We start from the raw sequence: 5,000 nt of genomic DNA on the forward strand, positions 1-5,000 counted from the left end.
ACAAAATAATGGAGATCTCTACTTCAACACACGATCCCTCTCAACCCTCCGTTTGTTTTGATGGAGCGTCGGCTGAATTGCCAACCGCGCCTTCTTGAAACGGTTGTCAATTCTTTAACAAGGAACAAGCACAAAAACCGATTCATACCAAAATTAAACTATCTTTCGTTAGTGCTACCTGTGACTGTAATTTCTTTTACGAATTTGTCGTTTGGACAGTGTCATTCATCCGAAACACAACTCTGGAACGGATGGTAATCCTGAAGCTAACGCAGACGTGGCACACGTTTACGTTATATATATATACAGTATCACTTTCGTGACATGAACACGACATGAACAAATAGCCACGTTACGCAGGAAACGTCCTAGAATGCGACAGCGATAAGAGAACGGATACATTGGAGAAAATGCCTTGATAGCGTGTGCTAAAAATACCACGTAAAGCGCGGTGGAATATGAATTTACGCTTTTTAATATATGATTTAAAAGCATGGAAGGTTCAACAGCGTTTTTGTTGCAATTACTAGAACAGTTTTTGTGACTAGACTAGAGCTCGAGGTACAAATAGAAAAGCATAACAAATCACTATTGGCTGTCACTGTTGGCAGTATGAGGCATCTAACTTAAAGGCAACACTCTAGGTGTTGGCGAACGAGCTCGACAGACTCCAGTTACGTACAGTGTGACGTCACTATTATGCCTCTTTTATGGTATGTGCAGAGCATACCCTCAGAGGTGATGCACCCTGCTATGGATTATAATTATAATTAATTAATTCCCAATATTCCGCTAATCATAAGTTAAGTATACGAGTGGAAAGAATTACTGTATTATTTTATTACCATTCAACATTTTGATTTAAACCGAGTTGCCCCATTTTCACTCAACAAATGTGTTTGTAAGAGAACTAACGGGTTCCCGAGCATTTGCGTCACTACTCTCTATCTCTCTCTCTCTCTGTCGGAAGCGCACAAGCAAATTGCCAACTCTTCAATAACTTTAATGATAAGTTGAATAACAAAATGGGCCATGAGATATATTACTACATAATAATTGTTTATTGCATACACTCTAAAGATTAATCAATTAACGTGTAATAATCCCCAACAGAGCAGGTTGCATTTGCATGGAAATAGGCTGTTTACGAACAGTTCATGTTCCATTCAGGAAATGTTCCCGTTTCATTATAGGTACATTATAAAAAGCTGCATTCAGATCTGGCTTATCCATATCCTTCAGTTACAGAAGGGAATAATCTAGTTCAGGTAAGTGACCTAGAATCCGTAAGACCATCTCTGTAGGAAAAGTTAGGTATCTTCTGTCAGAACTCAAGAACTGTTCATGTGTTAGTGTCAGTTACTGATCTGAAGAGACAAATGGAAACGCAGAAGCAGGCGAGCGACTTGGTTTAAGAATACCATCTAAACGAAATGATTTCCCAGGACTACAATCATGCCCTCTTGAAACAAGGCTATTATTACATAAGAATGCAACCTCGTTATCTTAATGCCGTAGCCTATTGCGTTTTGCTACAATTCAGAGATCTTGTGTTATTATTTTCCGATTTCGTAGCCGAAAGAGGTAGCAATACTGATAGCTGTGGTGCTTATGTACGTATTAGGAATTCTCCGTATTCACATTTTCATAATTCTAGGTGTTATCAAGTTTATTTTGTACAAAGTGAGTTAAAAAAACGACATATATTCCCGTGGAAGTTCCGGTTATCTTTACGAAGTTTCAAGTTAATCAGTTCGCCTCCGCATCTATTCTGCTTACCAAATTACGTAAAGTTAGCACAAGAGCATTATTACTGTTGAGGTGGTGGAAGATGTCATCTTCTATGCGTGAAATAAGGAAGTTTGGCTTGTCAATGTACAGATAATTGATGTGGGGATCAGAGAAACACAGCTACTGCGTATAAGCGTGTATTCGGGGAGAAGTCCGTGGAGAGAAGAGGGTTGTTTACATTACACTTTGTAAATATTGCCGTAGGGTGGCGCATATAAAAGAAAACATTCATTTCGGGGGTAACTAAATTAAACATGAGGTATTCTTCTGAGGTATAAACAGTAGATATAAAATTATATGCATTCTTATTCTATCATAATCTTTAATTATTCTAACACCCCCTCTTAATTAAAGATTGGTTATAATGTATGAGAGAATCTATCCCCTGATAAACTTAAAATCTTTCAACTTCTTCTGAGATACAGGTTTGATAAATATATCAGCTGGATTCTCTCTGGTAGGTACAAAGAATAAGTTCACATTACCCATCTTCACTTCATCTCTAATGAAATGGTAACGGATGTCAATATGTTTTGACCTTTGGTAATTTATGGGATTTTTGGCTAGATTAATAACACCTTGGTTGTCAACTCCTAAATCTACTGACTTAATCTTAAATCCAAATAGATCATACATTATTTGTTTTAAGAACTTTGCCTCCTGAATGGCATATGTCTGGTCTGGTACCTGTCATATATATAAGGCTACCAACTATCTGTAAAGAGTTGCATCAGCCAATACATCTGATTCTACAATAGAAGTGTTAACAATACTTAATTCACATTGTGTGTTTCATACATGACAATCTGACATTCAAAGTCTGTCCAAAATATTTAGTTTGATTCACTTCAATGTAATCTTTGCCTGTAGAATTTTCTTTTACTGTTAGGTCCAGGTTTCACTTGATAAATCCATCTTCCACCCACTGCTGTGCGATTCTTGGGTAGTGTTGTGAGTTCATAGGTGTTGTTGTCCTGTAGTGAAGCAATCTCCTCATCCATGGCTGTCTTCCATTGATGTCCCTCTGGAGATGCTATAGCTTCTTGGTAGGTGACTGGTATTGGGTCATGTGACATTCGATAGCAGTGATGTATAAAGCTAGTATGTGTCACGCTGGAGATACTGTCGTCCTGATCATCTGTAACATAGTCATCTAACCTCGAGGGTTTTTTTCTTTCTCTGGATGGGTATCTTCTTTCTGTATCTTCATCCACTGGTATTCCTTCTTGTTCTTTAGCTGGACATTTCCTGTCTCCATCAGCGTCAGCTGGCATCTCATCTTGGGCCGCTTGAAGTGGTTTTTGCTGGAGCCTCGTCTCCACCAAAATGTAGTCGTCATTCAAACTTTGCTCGGCACTTGAGGATTCTGTCTTACAAGATGAGTTATCCACAAATTTGACTATTCTTACCTTTCTTATAGTCTGAGTATCTGGAAAGTATATCAAGTAGGCTGGACTTTGATCATCATAGCCCACAAATACTCCCTCCTTACTCCTTGGATCTAGTTTCTTACTCTCTTGTTCATATGCAAAACATCTTGTTCCAAATATATTCATTTTGCTTATGTTTGGCCGTCTTCCAGTAAGCATTTCTACTGGGGTCATTTGAGTCCTGGAGTTATAGCACCTATTCCTGATGTAACAGGCAGTCTTCACAGCATAACTCCACATATCTTTAGGTAATTTTGACTCAATCAGCAAACAGCGAGCCATGTCAAATATTGACCTGTGTGATCTCTCAACTGTGCCATTCTGATGTGGTGAATAAGGTGCAGAGAACTCTTGTTTAATCTTGTTCTCTGTTAAGAGTGTTCTGAACTCCTTGTTCGCAAACTCTGTTCCGTGGTCACATCTTAGGCGTTTAATTTTCCCATATGGTGCTGTTTCTGCAAGGTATCTCTTCATAGCTGTCACAGTATCACTCTTACTTTTAATTAGGTATATTCTAAGAGCTCCGGAGTAATCATCAATAAAGGAGATGCTGTACCTGTAACCTCCTCGTGCTGGTGGGTTTACAGGACCAACTACATCACAGTGGACTAAATCTAAAGGCTTTTGGGCCTTTTTGTCAGGTTCTTTACTCCTATACTGTGTCATCTTACCTAGTGTGCATGTGGTGCAGTTGAACTTATCTTTCCTAGTTATATGCATTCCGTCAACAGTTGCTTCAAGTTTTTGCACATCAGCCACATTGCAATGCCCTAGGATTTTATGCCACTCCTCTAGGGTGTGCTTGGCTTCTCCTACATGGACTTTGTTAAACTTATCCATCTGAGAACTAGTGTGTGGCTTACCTCTACGTAGATAGAACAACTTGTTTTTCTCCACAATGTCGAATATCGTGCCATCCTTGGTAGTTAGAGTACTGCCTTCAGGTGAGAAAGTAACAGTATGTCCACTCTTGATAGCTTTCCAAACTGACATGATACCTTGTTTGAATCCTGGTATGTATAATGCATCTTTTAGTAGAATACTTCGTGAGTTTCCATTTTGATCCTGTATGAAGTCTTTCACATCTCCGACTCCTTTCACTGTTCCTTGTTGTCTTTGGCCGTCTGCCAGCTCTATGTAATGGTTTTGTGGATCAAAGGATTCTTGAAATCTCACAAACTTTGGTTCAGTTTTCTCAATATGTGAAGTGCAGCCACTGTCAATCATTAAGAAGCCTTCTTCTTCTAAGTTAGCTACATTCTGTTTTCTACAATCATACAGCTCATTGTTGGTCTCAACTGTACAAAACCTTGATGAGTGTGTTACATGAAAAGAAAACTCTTGATTTTGTTCTTCACTTGTGCCATTTGCTGAGTTTACTGAACTACTACTCTTCTTAGGATTCTTCACTCTACATTCACTGTTACTGTGAGTTCTAGATTTATGAAAGTTACACCACTTTCCAGTATTTTGAGGATTGTTCACTCTCTGGAACTTACCTCCTTTGCTGCATTTTGATGCAAAATGGCCTGTTTCACCACACTTGAAACATTTCTTCTGTTTCACTGTATTGTTGTTGTTGACATTCATGATACTCTCTGTGCTAGAAGTATCCTTCAGACGATCCTCTTGACTTAACAATGCTATCTTTAATTCACTGTACTGGTATGGAGGATTACGCTGGCTAGCTACATCAACAAAATTTTCGTACTTCTTTGGAAGTCCATCCAGTGTTCGTACTACTATAAGACCATCAGAAATGTGTTCATCTATTTCCCT

The 5,000-nt window shown here is 38.7% G+C and overlaps 1 non-coding gene across 1 annotated transcript in view; it reads left to right on the top strand.

Annotated features, from left to right (window-relative positions):
- Nucleotides 1–1,132: 1,132 nt before the first annotated feature.
- The window catches only part of LOC122262252 (uncharacterized), an 11,514-nt gene continuing 7,646 nt past the window's right edge, over nt 1,133–5,000 (top strand). The window contains exon 1 of the transcript XR_015190446.1: nt 1,133–1,268. This is a non-coding gene — a transcript (uncharacterized LOC122262252). The remainder of the gene's footprint in view (nt 1,269–5,000) is intronic.

Source organism: Penaeus japonicus, unplaced genomic scaffold (genome assembly GCF_977035675.1).
Source record: "Penaeus japonicus unplaced genomic scaffold, GWHDUDI00000001_assembly GWHDUDI00000033, whole genome shotgun sequence".
NCBI classification, from domain to species: Eukaryota; Metazoa; Arthropoda; class Malacostraca; order Decapoda; family Penaeidae; genus Penaeus; species Penaeus japonicus.